Raw genomic sequence first — 10,808 nt, forward strand, 5'->3', positions numbered from 1 at the left:
TTTCCCCCATTTGAATCCACATTTATCCACTTATTAGCTTGTAACCAAGGCAAGTTGCAATAGTCTCTCATCTCTGTTGCTCTGTTTCCTCATGCATAAAACAAGGATAAATGCAACACCTACCTTAGAAATATTTACTGAGAATATAATCCGTTAATACAAATGCAGTGGTTGGAACAGTGGTGCATGGTAAGTGTTTAATAAATGGGAACTACTAAGAAAGCATTGATAAATATGGTTAGGGTTCAACAATAAGCTTCTCTTCAGGTATTTGACCCTCAACATAGGTAGGAACAATGGTGAGTACTTAGTCAAAATTGCCAGCGAGTGGATGAGGATCAGGAATGGTTTTCTTTCAAATTCAAGTCTAAATTAGGAAACAAATAAATGTGATATAGTATACCCTGGAGGAAAACTTGCTCAACCTGCATGGAAGAGACCTAGGTATAATTCTCCTTTCCTTTCTACTTAAAAATAAAATCTACTCCCCCATAATGGCAGGCAAATCCTTAAACTCTTTGTTCCCTCATCCATTAAATAGGCACATTCTCTGTGTGAAATGCAATTATCTATATAAACACATTTTGCTCAGTTATAGAACGTTTTTATTATTCAGGACCCTATTAGTTGCAAATGATAAAAACTCAACTCAAACTAGCTAAGAAGGTAAATGAAGTTAGCTGGCTGATGAAACTGAACAGGATATTGGGTATTTCACAGGCCTGAGGGACAAGCCCTAGGAACCTCTTGGAGGAAATACCATTCAAAGTCACTTGGATGGTTTTTTTCTCTCCACTAAGACAACTTTGTGGCACACCTCCAGAGGGTGCACTGTTCAGATGGCATGTCAGGGGAATGGCCCCCCATAAGGCACATGATAAGGTGAGGAGTGAATGGCTCCCTTTGGAGATGTAACATGCTCTTATTTCTGATTTTGCTTCACTTTGCACCTTATTCTCTTATATACAAGTAGGTTTCCCGAAGGTGGGAAATATGGTCACAAGTATGTTTCCTAGTTTGTATCCTCCCAACACCGCAGCAGAAAGAAAAATTACCATTCCTTTTAGTTGAAGTAACCTGTATCCAAGAAGAAACTGACCTGAACTGGGTCATATGCATGTGCATGCCTAGCCCTGACTCTCTGTGGCCTGGGGATGGGTCCTCTGATTGTAGCTGCCTGGGTCATGAGCTCACCCTTGCTAGTATGTGTGGAGGTGAGGGAAGCATTTGGGATTGAAAGCCCAAAGAAGGGAAATATGAAAGACAAGCTATAGTTATGGTAGACCATCACAAACAAATGCATTGTTTATTATCTTCTGATATTTGATATTATTCACCACCCTTCTCCCCTGCATTAATGTGGAGAATGTGTTGTGCAGTAGTTACATGCCTATGCGGTATATATTAAGCGGACATTTTCCTACTGGGAAACAGGCTTTTTGCTGAATTAAGATATTTCATATCAGCTGTACTATATTTCTTCCCCATTACCCTTTGAAGCTCTCTAATACTGCCACGAATGAGAAATTACTTTACCGTACTACTATCTTCGTGTGGATATGCTTTTTAACAACCCTGAAAAGAGCTGGTTTCTAACTATCTATTTAATAACCCTGAAAAGATCTGGTTACTAAAAGAGAAAGAGGTGAAAGTAGGAATTCAATGGGCATTCGTGTACTTAGTAAGTCTCTTGAGTGTGCTCACACACACAAAAAAACAAAAAGTAAGTGCGGCTTCGGGAAGAAAGCCTGTGTTTATCAGATGTTCTTGCCAAGGCACATAAACAAATTGTACTGGGACTATGGAAATGATATGTGAAAATGTTTCTGGAAATGTAAACAGGAGTATTATTCAGTGAGCAAAACACCTGGACTGGGAATTGATAACCTTGTGAGGGCCGGTAGAAAGATTAGATAAGTATAGATGAATAATAACATATATAAAAACTGAAGGTGAACAAGTAGTCAATTCAAATTTATATAACAATAAAGAGTGCTTTCTCTTTCCCCCAAATATCTTTACTCATCTCTTTTAAGTTTCTGTCTATTTTAAAGACTATCCCTTCTAGTCTATATACAATCTTATTGATGGAATTGTAGCCTTTGATTTTCTTTACACCCAGAATTTTCATTGCTATTATAATCCCTACCTAATAGATAAAGAAACTGTGGCACAGAGAAGTTAAGTAACTTGACCAAGCTCACAGAGCTGGTTAGTGGCAGAGCCAGTATATGGACCAAGACAGGGGGCTCCAGAGTACATGCTCTTAGTGATTTCACCTTGCCAAGTTGTCACTAAATTCTAGATTTTAGCCGAAACCAGTTTGGCTAAAATCAGTGAATAGAGCGTCGACCTGCAGACTCAAGGGTTTCGGGTTCAATTCTGGTCAAGGGCATGTACCTTGGTTGTCGGCACATCCCCGGTAGGGAGTGTGCAAGAGGCGGCTGATCGATGTTTCTCTCTCATCGATGTTTCTGACTTTCTATCCCTCTCCCTTCCTCTCTGTAAAAAAAATCAATAAAATATATTTTTAAAAAATTTCTAGATTTTAGTACTTGAATTGAAATCTGAGGCTTCGTCAAATTCTCCTCTTGCAGAAGAGTTTGTGTAATCAGATAAGATTATTATACTCATCCAAGTGTTATAAGTTTTTCCAAACTTATAGAGAACTTTTATGGTTTATCTGAGCCAAACAATATATACCAGGGAACAAGATCTCAAATACCCCCTATCCAATGGTTAAGTGCAGCAACAAGATTATAATTTTTTGAACATAGAGGTGTTCCAAATTTAGGGCTAATCTGAGTGCTACTACTGCCTTGCTAGCTGTGTGAATATGGCCATACTCAGATTCTTCACTTGCAGTAAAAGGAACATATTCCCTGCTTGACCCACCTTGGAAATAATTGGGAGAGAAAGAGACGACAGGAAGTGTGAATTGAGGAAGCATTAAGAAAACTGGCATCATGAAAATGAAGTGAATTGAAACCAACACCAGCTTCTCACGATCTTTTGTCATCTCATTTTCCCGGTATTTCCTGTCTAATTTAGATCATAAACTCTCCAGTCAGAAACCGTCACCTCTTTATACAGGGTACTGAGACTGGTGTTACTGTTTAATAAAAACAGAAGACGCAGCAGCAAAGGTTTGAAATTAAATCCACAGACCTAAGGTGAAACTCATATTGAGTTCCAACTTCAGTTCATTATGGCAAAGTTAAGATAAGGGCATGGATTTATTTTCCTTGATTTCCTAAGACTAGTATAATGTAGTAATTAAGAGAATGTGGCCCGGAGTCAGATTTCCTGAGTAACAAATCTGTCTTGGCTTCTTAACAATTGTATAATGTTTTCAACATGCTATATTTTAAAGATTACAAGAAATAGCATTTTACATGCTCACATCTCAGAAATTAAGATGACTCATATGACAAATGGCACTTTGCGATTGCCATTGGCTGTGTGGCAGCTGAGAAATAGCTGGTGTTCCCTGAGCATGGACATGGGTGCATGCATACACTCACATATATATTGTAAGCACACACATTCGTGGTCATTGCTTTACCCAGTGTCATCACTTTATTTGAGTTATGGACATTGATATTAATGCACATCCTGAGTTAATTTGCCATTTAAATTGTCTTCAGAAAGATTACGCAATGCATTTGACTTTAAGACAAAAGGTTATTGCATACAGGGAAACAGAGCAGTGGGCCTTATTTGTAAAGCAAATATTCATCATTAGAGGAATGATTATCATGCCAAGATTTTTATTTTTATTTTTTTGCAAAGAAACATGTGCTTAAGATATCCAAGGAAGGAAGATATCCACAGGTAGCTGAAACTGTGTTCATTTTGTTACAAAGATCAGCCAAAGGATTGCTTGTCACACACCAAATCATGCAACTGAAAGCAGGATGAATTCTGAATCCCTTGGACTAAAGCTTTCCCTTGGTATTTGCAAGCGCTGGGTTGTAGAACACCTGTGGATATCAGGTCCCATATGCGAAATGATGTAGAACAATTCATATAGTCAGCCCTTGGCATCATTTGATTCCCAACCACGGATGGAAAACTGTTTTTAAAATCCAAAGATACAGAAAGCTAATTGTATTTTTAAAAAGCAATGAGAGGCTACTATTATACAAAAGTGCTATCAACAAGTATACTATATACAAATTGGAAGTGGCAAGAAAACATTACCTCATAATTTCTTCGGCAGCATTTTGTTTTCACATCCTATATAATAAAGAGCTAATATGCTAATTAGACTGAACAGCTGAAGGACCTTCTGGACATCCTTCTGGATGACCTTCTGGACAAAGCTGGGGCTATGAGGGTAGACCGAGGCTTCGAGGGCCTGTGAGGGGTGAGCCCCTTGCATAAATTTCATGCATTGGGCCTCTAGTTTATATATATATTTAAAAATCATAGTGTGCTGATGGCCTCTTTCAGATGTTGAAATATAAATTCATAGGCTGTGTGAGGATTACATGAAATGACATAGGTAAAGAGTGATTGCTGTGCTGGACACATGGTAAGTGTGTAATACATTTGGCCATTATTATTATCATCATCATCATCAAATTGCAAAAGTCTTGCAATTTCATATCAGCTCTCTAATAAATTAATGGGATGGAAAAAATTCGAGTTGGGTGCATTTCATTTGGGGGGAAAGTTTAGTAAGCACTGTTAGGGATTAAGGTGGGGGACAAAAGGATAAGTAAGGTGGAAAGCTCTGCACAGCAGCCCCCCTGGGGTGATTTTTCTTATCTTTGACTAGAAGGTTCTCTGGTGTTTTCTTAAGAAATTGCTACCCAGAAACACAACAAACACTGCTTCAGCTGTGTTTCTTGAGCCAAGAAAACTGGTGACATTTCTGTGTATCACCTTGGCATTTTATTCAAGAAGCGTAGCGCTAATTTCAGTATATCTTGTCACAAAAAGAGATGCAAGGCTTTAGAATTTGTGATGTTAGCATCTATTTGGAGCTGCAGTTCATGTTAAGGACTTTCTTGAACAGTTCTAAAGGAAACGCATGTGGGCTTCCACACACTGAGTTTACACAATGTTCAAGTACACAGTGCATTCAATCTCTGCATTTTATTTCTTCATCCAACTCAAGTTGTTGGGTTCCTCAAAACAAAAAGGAAGACTTTATAAAGACATGAGTAACACTAATTGGGCTGTGATTTTTTCCCCCCCAGAATTCATTTCTTGATTGGAAAATCAATATTTTGAGAAACTTTCCTGAAGTTTCTATTAAAAGTTAGTTCTTATTTCTTTTAACGAATTAACTTCTGAAGTTTGAAATATCTACTTGAATATATTTGACTTTTATTAATCAAGCTAACTAAATACAGAAAAATGGATTAAGTACATATCATAAATCACCCTTCTTCATACACAAATGTTTTACAGTTACTCTTTGTGGAAAACAAGCAGAGATTGGGTATATTTGATCTTTACCACATATTATTCCAAGAGTGCAAAGTTGCTAACACATGACATTTGAGGTTTCACATGTGAAAAATCTTTCTTATGACCAGAGGAATTATGAAAATTTTAGTATAAAAATAATTCTGGGTTTGTTCATTTGGTCAAATTATTTTATCTTGTTTTTGTATGATAATTTTGATTGATGCAATCCAGTTTGTCCTTTTCTTTCCTTTGAAAACTGTGTTTTTTTTCTTTTTTTTCTTTTTCATTTAATGTTATTTAATACAACCGAGGGAAAAGTGCATGACTATGTATCTAATTATCTTTTTGTTTCTTCTCTGAAAACTATCTAGATGTGTTTTGTTGTTGGGTACCATAACTGTCACAAGACCATTGCTCTGGTAATCAGGCTACCAGTCATGATACAGTGCCTCTGGACAAGTAGACGTGTGGACGTGTGTCACTGCAAGTTAACTTGATGTCCATTTGTTAATATTCTTTTCAAAATTTATTTATGGAGAGGGAAGGGAGAGAGAAACATCTATTTGTTGTTCTACTTATTTATGCAGTCATTTGTTGATTCTTGTATATGCTCTGACTTGGGATAGAACCTTCAACCATAGCAAATGAGGATGATGTTCTAACCAACTGAGCTACCCAGCCTGGACCTTAATAGTCTTAACAAAATGGAGATGGGAGAAAAATGTGCTCTGGGACTTCTTTGTTAATTTAAATCCACCCCTCATTGTCTAAGTAAGCACGTAAGGAATGTCTTTTTTAATATAAACGATTCAAGCCGAAACCAGTTTGGCTCAGCAGTTAGAGCGTCGGTCTGCGGACTGAAAGGTCCCAGGTTTGATTCTGGTCAGGGGCATGGTCAGGGGCATGTATGTTGGTTGCAGACACATCCCCGTTGGGGGTGTGCAGGAGACAGCTGGTAGATGTTTCTCTTTCATCGACGTTTCTAGCTCTCTATCTCTCTCCGTTCCTCTCGGTAAAAAAATCAATAAAATATATTTAAAAATATATATATAAACAATTCAAGAAGATTCTTCCACTTTTCACTTTTAGCTTGTTTTCTCCAAAAGGTCAAATAGATAACAGAGGAATGGACATGACCACTGCATATGGCTCAGATCTTCAAATTTATACTGAGGGTCTGTCAAGATGATAAAATTTATACATCAATATAGATAAGATATAGATATAGATATAGGTAGATATTTTTTTCATTTCCTAATTTCTCTAAATGTTGTTAAAGCAAAAAAAATGGTTGGTACAAAAGTAATCAGTAATGGTAGAACTTTCTGCAAAATGTTTCTTTTCATCATTATCTATTGGGCTTGAAGTACTTTGGCTAGTGTTAGTTAAATGACAGAATGGAAGGGAATTAAAAAAACAACCCCACAACAATTCAAGTGTTTTATTGTTTTATTGATAGTCTATTTTTGAAAATCCCTTTTTAGCTCTGGGAATGTAAAACAATTACCTTTCAAACCACTGAAGTGCAACCTGAATATAGTTAATACCTCATCTAGCTTCCAAGGTGTAAATTAATTTTGTCTACAGGCCATCAGGGACATTTAATATTCTTGTTAATAATCAATATTCTTAAAATGTTACTAAATGTAATAGAAGATGCAATCTAACAAAATTTTTTAAATGCAATTAGGAAATAGGGCATTATCTTTATTTTTACTAGAGGCCCAATTCACAAACTCATGCACCAGTGGGTCCCTAGGCCTGGCCTGCAAGATTGGGCTGAAACCAGCTCTATGACATCCTCCAAGGGGTCCCAGACTGCCAGAGGGCACAGGCCAGTATGAGGGATCCCACTGGTGCATGATCGGGGCCAGGGAGGGATGCAGGAGGTTGGCCAGCTGGGGAAGAACTGCAGGAGGGCTCCAGGATGTGTCTGGTCCATCTCACTCAGTCCCAATCTGCCAGACCCCAGCAGCAAACTAACCTACCGGTCAACTGTCTGTCCCCTGGTGGTCAGTCATGGCATAGTGAATGGTTGATCGGCCTTAGCATATCATTAGCATATTTTATGCTTTGATTGGTTGAACGAATGACTAGACGAGCAGGCACTTAGCATATTCGGCTTTTATTATATAGGATTACAATGTTCAATACACTTTTCTCTGATTCTCAAGTTGACCAGTTTATGCATTAATTGCTCTTCTATCAATACTCTAATAATGAAAGGAATCAGTACCCACCCACTTGCTTTCACTTCAAAATCACATGCATTGACAAGAAATCCAGGGGCCACAGTATATTCCCCCAGCAGCCTCCAGTTCTCTGCTGGGAAGGAGAAGCAGTAGGCACAGATCATCAAGTCAGGAAGGATGGTTTAGTCAAAGTCTCTGCCATAGGAATGACCTATCATAATAATTTTTAGTGGAATGCTTGAGCAATGCATGGATTCAATATTAGAATAAAGATAGGACTAGCTCTCTTTATGAATCACAATTTAAAATATTTTATCTTCCTCCCTCCTTGCTCTTTCCTTTCTTCCTCTTTCTCTTCTTCCTCTGTCTCTTTCTACTTTTTGGTCTCTTTCTATTTTGGTCTTCTACTTCCTTCCTTCCCCTATCCTCTCTTCATGCACTCTCCCTTGGAAAGCATATCTATATAATTCAGGACATGTCAATATACACAGAACTCCAATTCTCTAATCCTAGCCCTGTCTCTTTACTGTAAATCCCAAACCATCATTCTCAGCTGCCTTCTGGACAATTGTAGTTATGGTTCTTTAATTCTTGAGATTTCAATTATTGTATTTTTAAACTCATTTCTCCTCTCTCATTCTTCAAACCAGCTCTTAATGATCTTGTTCCTATTTCAATGAATGATCTCACAATCTATCAGTTATCTAGGCCTCAAACTGCCAGTTATCTTTGACTTCTCCCTTGCCTTTCCTCCCTACATCCAATTAGGCTTGAATCTTCTGACTCAACTTTTGTTACAGCCTTAGATCTGTCTTTTTATTTTTATTTCTAATATTAAGAAGTAGACCCTTATCATCTTTCATCTAAGTTGGTCTTCTCTCTTCCTTTCTCTGGTCCCTACCAATCTATCTTTCACACCATGTCATTTCACATCTAGATAACACAAGGAAAGTATGGATCTAGGGATTCCAGAAATAGACTTACACATACAGAGTGGGGCAAAAATAGGTTTATAGTTGTATGTGAAACACATACTTTATTTTTATTATTATTTATTAATTTATTATTGTATTACTTACCATATAAACAACTATAAATCGACTTTTGCCTGACCTGGAATATAGTCCTCTGATTAATGAGGAAAATAATGCTGCAGTGCAGTGGGGAAGAATAGTCTTTTCAATAAATGGTGCTGGGTCAATTGGATATTCATATGAGAAAAAAAATGGAATGTTGACCCCTTTACATATATGTACAAAGTTCATTCCATGTGAGGCATTAGGCTACTAGTAAATGTGGAAGAAAGATAAAACAACCAAAGGAATACACAAAAATTTATTAACTAAAATGCAATGTACTAATAAATCAGATTGCACTAAAATTTAAAAATATAAATGCAGCCGAAACCGGTTTGGCTTAGTGGATAGAGCATCATACCTATGGACTGAAGGGTCCCAAGTTTGATTCCAGTTAGGGGCATGTACCTTGGTTGAGGCATGTCCCCAATAGGGAGTGGGCAAGAGACAGCTGATCAATGATTCTCTCTCATGGATGTTTCTAACTCTCTATCCCTCTCTCTTCCTCTCTGTAAAAAATCAATAAAACATATTTTAAAAAATATATAAATGCATACCACAGAGTGGAAAAAGATGCTTGCAATACATTTATCTGACAAAAGAGTAGTACAAATTATATAATAAAATCCTATAAAATAATAAGAAAAATAAGTAACCTAGAAGAAAAATGGACAAAAGACTTTAACAAGTACTTAATAAAAGAGAATCTACAAATGGCAAATAAACCACGAAGAGATATTAGAGGCTAAGTAACTGAAAACTCAAACCTCACAGAAATACCACTATACACCCACTAGGATGGCTAACATTTAAAAATTTAAACAATAGCAGTGTTGGGAGGGACATGGAACAGATAGAATTTTTATAATCCCTGGCAGAAAAGCAGAATTTATATAATTGCTTTGAAAACTGGGAAGGTATCAACTAAAGCTGACTATATACATACCCTCTGAGCCAGCAATTCCACTTGTGTATAAACACCCAATAGATATGGATAAACATGTGCATTAAACTATATGTGCAAGACTATTCATAGTAGTATTATTCATGAGAGTTCCAAATTAAAAAGCTACATCAGTGTCCATTAATAGTACAATAATAAATGTATCTTATTTGGTTTTTGGATATGCACACATTCTATCAACACTCTTTGAAAAAACATTTGCTTCCATAATATGCCTTCTCTGTGCTCATTTTGTGCTTCACTGAACTCCTATTCATAGTGGATCCAATGGAATTAGATTATCAAATCTCAAAGGATTAAAAAATTATTGCTATTTATTTATTTATTTATTTATTTATTTATTTATTTATTTATTTCTTCTTTTATTTATTCAATAAAATGAATGAGAAACAGTATGTATAGACTGGAACCAGCATATCTAGGTTTAAATACCAGTTCAACACTAAACATCCATGTGACCTTAGGCATGTTACTTATTTTTTTCCTCTGTAAAGCTGAGATTATCAAGTTAGACACGAGCAGCTGGGGTGGGGCCTGCCCTGGGTCCTGAACGAGAGAGTCTCACTGACCTTGCCTTCAGCCCACCTCTCTTTGGACAGCCCAGCAGACCCCCAAAGGGCAGGTTCAGAACCAGCCCATTCTTGGCGCAGGCACAGAGGAAATCCACATGACCTCAGTGAGACCTCACTAGGGACCTGAACTAATTATAATAAAATTTGCATTGCGGTTTTGACACCCCCCTACCCACCGGGTTTTTCTGCATGCATTATGACTAAGGACATATGCAGAATAAATAAGTTATGTAACCTTTTTTCATCAGTCATCCCTGAATGAAGGTGAACATCTCCACCCTGAAAAAATCCCTCTTTTAAACCATATAACCCAGGAATTCAGGGCCATTGTCTCTCTCAGCTGGCGCTCTCCTCACCTGGAGGGTACTTTAATAAATCCCACTTTGCTTTACTTTCATTTCATTGACCTTAAAATCTGTTCTGTGTGGAGGAGAAGAACTGAAGTCTCAGCCAGTAACCCAAATCAGTAACATTATATTGAGAGAAAAAAAGGTTGTTGTTTTTTTTAATGATATGTGGTAATGAGTTCTAGCTATTATTAAACCAACACTTACTATGTGGCAGGTGCTATGTTATATATACA

This window comes from Pipistrellus kuhlii, unplaced genomic scaffold, assembly GCF_014108245.1.
Source record: "Pipistrellus kuhlii isolate mPipKuh1 unplaced genomic scaffold, mPipKuh1.p scaffold_m20_p_7, whole genome shotgun sequence".
Classification (NCBI taxonomy): domain Eukaryota; kingdom Metazoa; phylum Chordata; class Mammalia; order Chiroptera; family Vespertilionidae; genus Pipistrellus; species Pipistrellus kuhlii.